The sequence below is a fragment of the Rhagoletis zephyria genome, unplaced genomic scaffold (assembly GCF_001687245.7).
Source record: "Rhagoletis zephyria isolate East Lansing unplaced genomic scaffold, Rhagoletis_zephyria_1.1 Rzeph_scaffold_03705, whole genome shotgun sequence".
Lineage (NCBI taxonomy): Eukaryota > Metazoa > Arthropoda > Insecta > Diptera > Tephritidae > Rhagoletis > Rhagoletis zephyria.
The window spans coordinates 11530-23086 of record NW_016160788.1 but is presented as its reverse complement, the minus strand read 5'-3'; positions in this window follow the sequence as shown (position 1 = coordinate 23086).

The following is an 11557-nucleotide window of genomic DNA, read 5'->3' as shown; positions in this document are numbered from 1 at the left end:
TACACACATGCACCTCTATGTTCTCTACAGATCCGTATGTACTATATAAATTTAAAGAAAAAAAAGTTAGTTATTGGGGTAATTGATGTCGCTATCAAAAAATGTTTGCAATAATCTTATCAACCGTTATATTAAACTACGGAGCTCTTACTATTTTTTTGCGGATTACATATTGAAAACAAAGGTTGGTCTACTTTTTTCCAAAAGTTTAACCCATCAACTCGAACTATAACGCGCCTTTTTGATCCACTGTTTAAAAATATATTAAGCGCCACATTTTTCTAAGGAGAACCGAATGTAATGAAAAATAATACTAACTTTTACTATAAAGGGAGAACTTTAACCCTGTGTAGACAACATTGCGATGAGAGGGAGCAAAACCTTCCATCTTTTCACACAGCCACCTATACTTGTACACGTATGTGGGACCCAGAATAAAATAACTTACGAATGTAAAAATTAGAAATAAAATGTTTGCTTTTTTTTAAAGTCTGTTTAAAATACAAAAAAAAATACACAGGAAAATCAACTTGTGTTTGTTTTATTTCCAATAATTGAGGAGTTCGATGCAATGAGGCCGCTACTGTTATATTGGCTTTCTGAGATATTGGCTGATATTTGATGTGTTATAACTTTCTTGTTGTTGTGGTATGTGTATATAAAAATAGTATTGTTGTAGTATTGAATAAAATCGTCAGATTACCAGTTTTCGCCCTAATTTAACTGTAATAAACGCTTTCGATCGAAAAATATGTTACCTATGTGTTTTCTGAGTTACGCTCTTTTCGGAAAAATAAAGGAGATCAGATTCTTGTGAAATGGCCCAAATTATGCAAAACAAAACTCATTTAAAAATGAAATTTTCATTTCGTAAAATTGCGTCTTTATGCGAGCAGTATTTAGTTCCTTCAAACGATGTATTTCAATATACATACATCATGAAAATTTTGTACAAAATTCCTTAGCCGGCAAACGCCACCGCCGTCGCCGCGCCGATATTTTCGTAACTCGGCGGCTGCGCGTGAAGAATGACAAAAAACGGCGGCGGCGGCAGCGTGGCTCGGCGGCGTATACCTCTAAAACATATATATTTCTGTACTCATGTATATACGTGTGTATATAAGTATGTATACATATGTACACACATATATATGTGCATGACGTTACATTTACGTCTGGTTCTTAACCGTTAAATTTATGCTTGAAATACAATACCGGCGAACGGCAAACTTCGCCGAATTGGGCGATGCTGTCGTTCACCGTTCGCCCAGCTATTTCCCCTACTTAAACAGAATTAGAGCGGTAGCGAAAACAGCTGATCCCATTTGGTCGCCTTTATGATTTGGGTGACCATATTTAGAAAAAACTAAACCATATTTAGAAATGAGGAAATGATAACAAATATAAATGTAAAACAAAGAAAGATTTTTATAAATAATTTGTTTCAAGCCAGATTTAACAAATCTGCAACTATATTTTCCAAACAACAAAAAAAAATCGTCTTTAGGTTGTTTTCTTTTAAAACTTTGAAAGCAAAAAAACAAATACGGCCACCTTTGGCACGTACAGCTGTCATCGCCCAGCAGGGCGATAGAAATAAATCTATCGCCATGAAACGCCGCTAAGCGAACTTCGCATTTCGCTTTGGCTGTGTTCAATTTCATATGCTTGCGGGTGTTCTAATTTTGACAGCGCGAATTTCGCTGTGGTGAGTTCGCCGTTCGCCGGCATTGTATTTCAGCTATTAAGTACTGCACTAACAGCAGCTAGAGAATGAGAGTTTAGAATCTATCACATACATTTTCTCGAAGTTCCTGGATGACTGACATCGGACCTTCAAGGAAACAGGCTTTGCCAGACAACGAAACGAATGCTGTGGGTGCTGCAGTTGTTGTGATATTGAAGTTGGAGAGCTGTGGCATCTGTAGCCGCCGAATGTGAAAGTGTAAATGTGATGCGATTTGGTGTCAAATGTGAGGGGTGAATTTGGGCGCATTGACAAGCGGAATCGAAACAGGGAAGAGCAGCAGTAACGCTATAGTGAACTGGTACAGAGGTGACCTAATACAGGTACCTCTGACAGCAAATTATTCAGTAACAAGTTACGCATTGAATGGTTTGTGCCGGAAACGGGTTCTCGGTTCTCGCGCAATTATTCGCTGCCTTTTTTCGGGAGTGACTGTCTAACTAGGCACTCCGAAAGAAAACAAATAAGAGATAAGAAAAAACAACAACGCAGTAAATCGTAAAGGAAGCTCTAGTTTCTGCCGGTAATGTGAAGCCAAAGTTACAATTTTTGATTATGAAACGTCTAAAGTAGCAGAAGCAGCGATAGCGATTTTATAAGGTCAATGACAGTCAGATATTTAAAACTGATGACGATAAAACGCTTTAATTACCGACGACGTGGGTGGCATTGAGTCTCGGTTCAAGCTATTAAAATAGTTGTATGTACATACTTTTATGCATATGCAGTATATTTATGGGTATATATGTAAATATGTACATATATATATACGCATGTGTATATATAAATACATATGTATGTATGTATGTATATATGAAAATATTGATTTAAGTGCAATGAAGCTTACTGAAATATTTTTAATATGTACATATACATGAAGTTGTTTGCTTCTTTAGCATATTCATTTTTATGGCTGACTTCCAAAAGGTCAATTGCTTTGCATACGTAAAAAGTATAATGTTCCATAACGCCGAGCTACAAAATATTGACAATGTAACTTTTCCAAAACGCATCCGAGGAGTTATCGAAACGCATCGCTAAAGCAATAAGCGCATCAGAAACGAAGTTGATGCTTCGTTTGTTGTGTTACCATTGGTGTTTTAAAAATTGAAAATTCAGAAAAATTTAAAATTCAGAAAAATTGTTCATTGCTATATTGAATATTTAAAATATGCAATGTATATGGTTGTAATGTGTCGTCGCTACTCTGCATATACAAACAGTTTGAATACCGCAGTATAACAGTATCCAAACATTTGAGGGATTCACAACGGTGTCGTAAGTGTCGTATTGTTTTATGTCGTAAACTTTAAAAGCTTAAATAAATGTTTAGAGAACTTGAATGGACAACCAGCTATTTTTTAACATTGCAAAATCTCATAATATGTCTTTGATGGTACTTTGCGAACCCTCTTAATGCATTTTTTAGGCGTTTAAAGTTTACGACATACAACAATACGACACTTACGACACCTTTGTGAATATCCCAATTGTATTGATACGTTTTGGAAGTCATCCTATACATATATGTAGTTGACCACCGGTCCTTTAAATTCATGTACATATGCATGTATGTTTGTACATACATGCATTCATATATTTACTTACATAAATGCAGTAGATACATAGGTGTTTCTGCAAATTCTTATCGCGTAAATATGTATGCACATACTATGTACTTAAGTATGCAAGAATGATAGAATACAAAAGATTGCGCTTTCAATTTATCAAGTAAAAGTAGGATAAATCGATACAGGTAAATCCAAGTACATACTCGACACTTTCCTCAATTTACTAAGTATTTTTGTACTCGATAATTTTTACTGCGATCCAAGTATGTATAGGTTAACCCATAAGAGGAAAGGGAAGATATGCGCCCTAAATTTCCGTAGCTATATAAGCAAGCCCGTCTATACATAACAGATGCTGGGTCCCGCCTTTCAGGAAAACACTTAGAAAAGTTGGTGTTTTTGGGAAATATAACAAAAAACTGCATAGTTCTCTTCTTAAACTTAATTTATATGAAAAAACTTCATTCATTAATCTTGTAAAAATGTATTCTATTGTTTTTGAAATCAAATACTATACAAAAATAAATGTTGTGTTAAATTTTGTATGCAAAAATATTAAAAGATAAATAATCAATATACAAAATACAGTAGCTTTTAAAAATATGCAAAATCGTAGTTCTATGCACAAGTACTCGATACCTTTCCAATACTGAATGGGTATCGATACCTTGTTTGATACCAGTACAAATACAGATTTGGGCAATACCTTGATGGTATCGATTTATCCCCAAGTACAAGTAAACAAATCCGAATAGGATGATAAAAGAATCTGCCAAACAGTAAGGGCCGTTTCTCATCTAACCTTTAGATTACCGGCCACTTCATCGTCTCGATATACGAGTTTCGTTTTGTTATTAGCGAATTCATTTCTCGAATCGATAAATTGTTGCTCACCCGAAGCAACCTTTAAAATTTTTACCCAACTTGAAATTTTGTCCCAGCAATGGGTTGTGCGCTGGGTTTGGGACCCATAGCCATAATCCGCATCAAAGCGAGATTCTTCAACATCTCGCTCATCTGCGCCCATGCCCGGACGGAAGAGCCTTTAAAGTTTACCTTCTATGTAGGTATACGATACTAAGAAATGGCAACTGAAAGCGAAATTCTTTACCCGGTAGTAAAATGTGCCTTACAATTGCACTCAGCTCTGCCGTGTACAACTTGCACAATTGAAAGGTCGTTTAGGATACTAAGAAGGGTAAAAACTTGATTGCGCTCCACAATAAGCGAAACTCGACTTGACGGTAATCATCTACATATATATAATTGCTCCGTCATACAACATAGTTAGGGCGATCTGTAGAAGCCACAGAATTGAGCCATATATCAAAATAAACTCCAAGCTGCAGTTGAAGTTGACTGTGTTTGTCACAAAAGTAAAAAGTGGCAGAAAATTCGATAGTGAGCAATTAATCTATGGTACGGTTGCCAGACGTACTGATTTTATCAGTATAGTACTGATTTTTCAACTCTTGCACTGATTTTACTCATTTCTTCAATCAGTACGCTAATGTCCTGATTTTTCAAAATTTGTACTGATTTGTACTGAATTTGCTATTCAAACAAAATACTTTAGTATTTTCTTAAGGTTTTTACATAACGTTGGAACTTCCTTAAAATGTACTGTAAAAAAATAAGAATAAAATAATTTAATTATAGTTGACATGTTTTAGATAATGTTTAATATGCCCAAGAAATTAATACAACAAAAAGATCAATCGTTTTATGGGCATATCGCCGGGTCGTTACGTACCAGTTGCGATAATATGATGGAGCTTAAATTATTTAAAAAGAAGGCTTAAATTTTTGTCGAGTGTTGTTAATTATCTCGAAAATCACTTTCAGTTTAATAACAATAAATTTTAATATTCGAATGGCTTTTGCCTTTAACTTACAACCCCTTTTTCTCAATTTACTGACTGTAAAAGAGTTTTGCATACAAGACATAGGGCTGGTTTCTCCATCTCAACTTAACTTAGTTAAGCGAATTTTCTTGACTTAGTCATGAATAAGCTGTGTAAAACGTAGGCTAACTTTTGACTTAAGTCCAAAAAGTGGCTAAACTAAGTTAAGTTGAGTTGGAGAAACCAGCCCATAGAGTTAGATACTCTTTTTAGCGAATTCTTAGTCTTTCACAGTTTTTGCGCAGTTGAAAAATTATTTAAGCCATGAGGAAATATAGATGAACTCCTTAAAAAGTGGTACTCTTTTACAGTATGAGAGGATCTTAAGAATAAAGTTTGCTACCTGGCGCAAAGAGAGAAACCGGTTGCTAATTAAAATTTTTGAAAGTGAACTTTAAATTAAAAGTAATTTTAAAATGAAATGTATAGAATTCTTTGACTATTTAAACACTGAAAATGGGAATGATCTCATTATTGCTAATCAAAAATGTCATAAATATAAAATAATTTATTGGCTCCTGTGCATGATGATGTGTACACTCATGTTAAAATGAATAACATTTTTATATTTTTATGAACTACTAGTGAACCCGTATGACGTTTTTATTTAAAATATTTTTTATAAAAAAGGTAGTTTTTCCTTTTAAATGTTTTTTCTCAGATTTATACATACGAAGTATACAAATTGCATGCCAGAAGAAAGNATCAAAAATGTCATAAATATAAAATAATTTATTGGCTCCTGTGCATGATGATGTGTACACTCATGTTAAAATGAATAACATTTTTATATTTTTATGAACTACTAGTGAACCCGTATGACGTTTTTATTTAAAATATTTTTTATAAAAAAGGTAGTTTTTCCTTTTAAATGTTTTTTCTCAGATTTATACATACGAAGTATACAAATTGCATGCCAGAAGAAAGCGAGTGTAATCACGTTTACGACGATATTAATTTTTTCAAAATCAGTTCAAACTTTTTTGAAATATAAGGTTTTTATTTTTCGAAGACCCGACCTTTGACCCCTTATAGCACCTGTAACATAGAAAAAGAAAGAAAAGGGCGTACCACGACTATGTTTTTACTTTTTTTAGTAGTTTACACACAGTAATTAAAAATAATTTTTTACCAAAGGTCCAATTTCGAACTTCGAAGGCCCATATCTCGATTTCGGAGGCTAAATTCGAAATACGTAGAAACCACTTTTTTACCTATGACTCAATCTCTTAAAAAAATTGGTTTGGTCCAATACCCAGAAAAAATGTTGATTTTGCCGTACAGTGTTATTGCTATTCAAAAAGTCACAAATATAAAATAATTTATTTGCTCCTGTGGATAACGATGTGTACACCCATGTTAAAATGCATAACACTTTAATTTTTTATGAACCATATTTTATTTATATACCGAAATACTGTTAAAAACGAGAGCTCAGGCGTTTCACATTATTTTCTGTTACTTACATTCATGATTTTGCTTTGAATAAAAATGTACTGAAAAGTACTGATTTTTTTAACATGAAAAAGTCGAATGTACTGATTTCGCGCATAAAAAATCTGGCAACCCTAATCTATGGAAAAATATTAACCAGTTTTCCGTGGAATTGAGATCCCGAAAAGGTATCAGGTATTATTCATAGCATATCACTGACATATTTAAAGCACGGTACAACTCAAAGCTTAAAAAAAAGTTTTAATGTGATTTTTGAAATGAACGATCCAAATCAGCTGGTATACATTAGCCTGGGTCGATTTTCTATGGGGCAATAAAAGGCATTTGACGGTACTGTTATAGTAATATTGTGTAGTCTTACGTCTAAGCCACTAATTATTGGCCGCGAAAGATTAATTTAAAACTTATCTTTGTGTACGAATTTTGAAATTTGAATTTTGGCTCGTAACCTCTATATAATGCGTTAATTGTTATAAACAGGAAGATATATCATATCAAAGGTGATTATATTTTGTATCTCACGCTCATATAAAATTTTTCAATAAGACTACAAGTTTTGATTGTTATAAACAGGAAGATATATGATATCAAAGGTGATTAAATTTAGTATCTCACGCTCATATACAATTTTTCAATAAGACTACAAATTTTGAAGATATTAAGATAAAACTTACAAAAACGGCAATCCCTTATGAATTTTCTATTCATCTTCAGCAACCAAAGGAAAAATGTAAACAAGTGAAACGAGATTTATTTCAAACGTTTTTATGTTTTGGTACTTGGTCATGCCGATTTGGTTAGTTTTCTAAATCGTGGTGAATGAAGTCAAACATGTATTGTCCAAGATTAGGAATCATTTGATAAGTTAACAGTAGTTTCAAGCACATAAGTACATACATTAACAAAATACAACTAGGGTGACAAACGCCCATTTTAAGTCCATTTAAGGAGTCGCGGAATGGTTCCATTTGCCGTTATATGAAAGTAAGGGACGTAAATATAAATATTTTAGTTAATTCCATTATGTAAAAAAGTGACTATAGGTAAATGCAATATCCTTTAGCATATCCTGGGATATCCTTTAGAGGACTCTCCAGTTGGACGATATTGCTTCACATTCAGCTTGAACGAAAAAAGTCATACCCTCGCACACTTTTCTGTAATCCGGTTTTTTTATTTAACAGTTATTTATACAATTGAAGAGACATTTTTGTAGAAATAAACTAGAGATCCCCTAACTTTTGCGATATAACTTTGGTAAATATTACTCGATCGGACGTAATAATTACTGAATAACTCAGTGAGAGGGCAGGACCAGGATGAATGTATTTGCATAAAAATTTATTAAAGCAAAACTGTTTTGGGTAGGCGTCGGGGCCAATGATAACCATCAGTTACCACCTCTGCAAGGTTGTAAGTCATGCAGAGTCCCTACGGCTGGTAGCGCTGTGGCTTTGCCGCTTAAACTCTGTAAGATCTTTTGGGGGTGTGCGTCAAGCGGGAGTGTTGAGCACCGGTTATGTATTAAAATTAGAAAATTGGGTAGGCGCCGTGGCCAATGGTAGCTCTTGTACCACCTTTGTATGCCGAAAGCCATACAGAGCCCCGTGAGACAACTCCAGAGAGGTGTGATGCGTCAAGCGGGAGTGTTGAGCACCGGTTATGTATTAAAATTAGAAAATTGGGTAGGCGCCGTGGCCAATGGTAGCTCTTGTACCACCTTTGTATGCCGAAAGCCATACAGAGCCCCGTGAGACAACTCCAGAAGAGTTGTGATGCGTCAAGCGGGAGTGTTGAGCATTGTGGGTTAATGCGTCAAGCAAGTTGAGCATCGGTTATGTATTCAAGTTAGAAAATTGAGTAGGCGCTGTGCCGAAAGCCATACAGAGCCCCAACAGCTTGCAGCGCTTTGGCTTTTGCTATATAAACCACTCCGCATGATTTGGGGTGCCAGCAATTAACTACTTTAGTAGGTTTTGTTCTGCGGCAGTTGAGAATGGCATCAAAAATGCATACCCAATGAAGAACGAGCGAATTATTTTTAAACACAAGTGCGTGTGTTTATTCGCTGCGCTTGGTTTTGGGCGGGAGTGCAATACAAGTACGTGTGTGTGTTCGCTGTTCTTTGTTTATGCGGGAAATGCATAAGTCGCTTAAACAATTACCAAATTGAAGGCGAGACTTACTGTTACTGATTTGTGATAATTAGAGCGGATATTTTTATGCTTAAAAAAGAACGTTTTAGCGCATTAAATAAGCTTCAAAAACTAAAAAAATATGCATTTTAAGATAAATAAATATTTTTTTTGTAATCAAACTGCGTTTTATTCGGAACTAATTCAGAAACAGTTAACAATAAGATGTTGTTTAACATTTTCAAACAAAAAAGATTGGTGGCGGTCTGTCAAAAAAGTTTTATAAATAGACAAAGAGCGCTCTTCATCTGCAGATATGACTGGGATATATTTGAAAAATTAAAGTTCTTTAAGTGAAAAATTGTTTACGGCAGGATTCGATAATGGGATTCCTCTGTTTATAACATCGTTTACTTGGTTAATGCTTGTAAACCAGGGCTTCCAATTTAACTCTTTTCCCGTCAAATCTGGCTTTCTCAAAGTCCATTTAGCATCAGGAAATGTGAAATTGCTGGAAGCGGAAAATCCAGCTTTTTGACGGATTTTTAGCTTTTTCCCTTATACAATATAGTACATACATATGTATTTAAAATCACCAGATAATTTCCATTAGAGATAATTTCGATACGATACAGTGAGCAATGTTTACGCGAATCACATAAGGAGATAGAAGATGTTATAAAATATTTTAATTACAGTGATGATATCTTAGAAAAAATAATAGTTCAGTTTAATAGAATTAATTTTGTAAAATGAAATAATATAAGTAATACAACGCATCTTTATATTCGCGCACCACTTTTAACAAAAATTCTTTGTTCGAAGTTTTTCATTCATTTTTTATAACTAGTTTGCAAGTTACAGCTGATTGATTGGTTTAAGAGTTGACATTACAATGCACCCGCAAAATATGCGCAAACGCATAAAATATACGCAAACACACAAATATGCGCAAACGCACGAAATGTGCACAATGCATATGGGTGTTTCCTACGTTGCGGACGTTCCGTTTGGAGACACTTTTTTAATTATAACAAGTAAGAAAGTCTAAGTTCGGGCGGAGCCGAACATTAAATACCCGGCGCAAGTATTAAATATGTTTTTTCACCTTTCCGAAACCTTACGCTAGATGGTAAGCCGGGGTGTATCAATTTTGAGTAAATTAGCGTCCTTCAATTTCGAAATATTGAAGTTTCAAGCATTTCTGAAATTTACCGTTATATGAGAAGCGGCCGTTATTTTAGTCCGATTTCAATAATTTTCAACGTTTTGCTTTTATGTGGCAAGCACAATAACCATACCGAGTTTGGTACAAATTGGTAGAACGGTTACCGATATACTTATATGTGATCATAAGTGGGCGGTGCCACGCCCATTTTCCAAAATTTTACCATAAACGTATTTCTTGGTAAAGAATTGTTGCAAGCATCAATTTTGAATAAATTAGCTTCAATATTTACTGATTTATCGAAGATTTTGTATTTCTCTAAATTACCGTTATATGGGATGTGGGCGTGGTTATTGTCCGATTTTAAAAAGTTTCGGCGGTTTTTTATGCTGTACGAAGGCCAACAACTGTGCCAAGTTTGGAAGAAATTGGTGCAGCGGTTACCAAGATATACACATGTAACCATAAGTGGGCGTGGCTACGCCCATTTTCCAAAAATTTATAATATTCTTATTTTTCGTCTAAAAATTATTGTAAATATCAATTTTGAGTGAATTATCTTCAGTAGTTACTAAAATATCGCAGTTTTCGTATTTCTGGAAATTACCGTTATATGGGAAGTGGGCGTGGTTAAAGTCCGATTTCGCCCATTTTCAATACCAACCTACCTTGGATTAAGGGAAACCTACATACCAAATTTCGTTGAGATATCTCAATTTTTGCTCGAGTTATCGTGTACACGGACAGACGGACAGACGGACAGACGGACAGACGGACGGACAGACAGACATGGCTTAATCGATTTCTTTTTTCATCCTGATCATTTATGTATACATTTGTCTATATCTATCTCGATTCGTTTTGGCTGTTACAAACAACCGTTATGTGAACAAAATTAATATACCCTTGTGCACAAGTGCGCTCGGGTATAAAAACTATAGTAGGCTCTGAATGAACACAAATTTTTTGTCATGAGTAGTCATCATCAATACCTATCTGAAATCAATATAAATATTTTCCACAAATATTATGTGGTAAGTGAATAGCGATTAAAAGTTCCCGTTCGGACGTTCCCAAAATGGAACTCGTATCGAAGATGACTGATAATTTTTGCTAAATTCTGCGAATCTGTTAACGGTACAAAAAAATTATGTATGATTGGTTGTTAGAATAATAAGCAGCCATAACCATTGCGTCAATTTAAACTTCCTAACGATGTTTAGTAGCTGCCAAAAACTGTTCGAAGTTGTTCGGACGTTCCCGCTCGGACGTTCCCATTTTTCCAATGGATACAATTTTTTTTTAAGAGTTTTTTTAATGCAAATATGGGGTTTTATTGTAAATAAATCTACATTTATATGAAGGCCCTAATTAACGTTCATTGAAGTCATTTCTTCGTACAAGCAGACTTACATATCGACGCCTTCAAACCATACTATGCTAAGTCTGAATAAGTCTAAGCTGACATAGCATAGTATGGTTTGGAGGCGTCGATATGTACTATATCCATATATTGTTACTCACAAAATTGAGTATACGGTTTATTAATATTCGCAATGTTTTACATGCAAAATTAC